This window comes from Triplophysa rosa, unplaced genomic scaffold (assembly GCF_024868665.1).
Source record: "Triplophysa rosa unplaced genomic scaffold, Trosa_1v2 scaffold122_ERROPOS1645957, whole genome shotgun sequence".
Classification (NCBI taxonomy): Eukaryota; Metazoa; Chordata; class Actinopteri; order Cypriniformes; family Nemacheilidae; genus Triplophysa; species Triplophysa rosa.
The window spans coordinates 127,926-128,344 of record NW_026634121.1 but is presented as its reverse complement, the minus strand read 5'-3'; positions in this window follow the sequence as shown (position 1 = coordinate 128,344).

Sequence of the window (419 nt, the reverse complement as noted above, 5' to 3'; positions counted from 1 at the left end):
GAGCGCAGCCGTTTCAAAAGGCGCCTCTCAATTTGTTAATGTTTGAACATTGTGTCTTATAATTGGCTTTTAGGAAGTGAATGTGGGAGTCTGTAGTTGGCAGACTGCCTCCAGATGCCAGTAGTATTGTGTCAGGAGATAAAGCTCTGCTACTGTCATGCCCTCTAATCAACAGACTGAGTGTGGGACTCTAGATAGATCTGACCTCTGGTGACCTTCAGTGACCTGGAAAAACATCACGACAATAATGTGATTCTACTGGTTTAATAGAACTACATCTTTCTTTCTTCCTTCCTTTCTTTCTTCCTTCTTTCCTTTCTTCTTTCTTCCTTTCTTCTTTCTTTCTTTCTTTCTTTCTTTCTTTCTTTCTTTCTTTCTTTCTTTCTTTCTTTCTTTCTTTCTTTCTTTCTTTCTTTCTT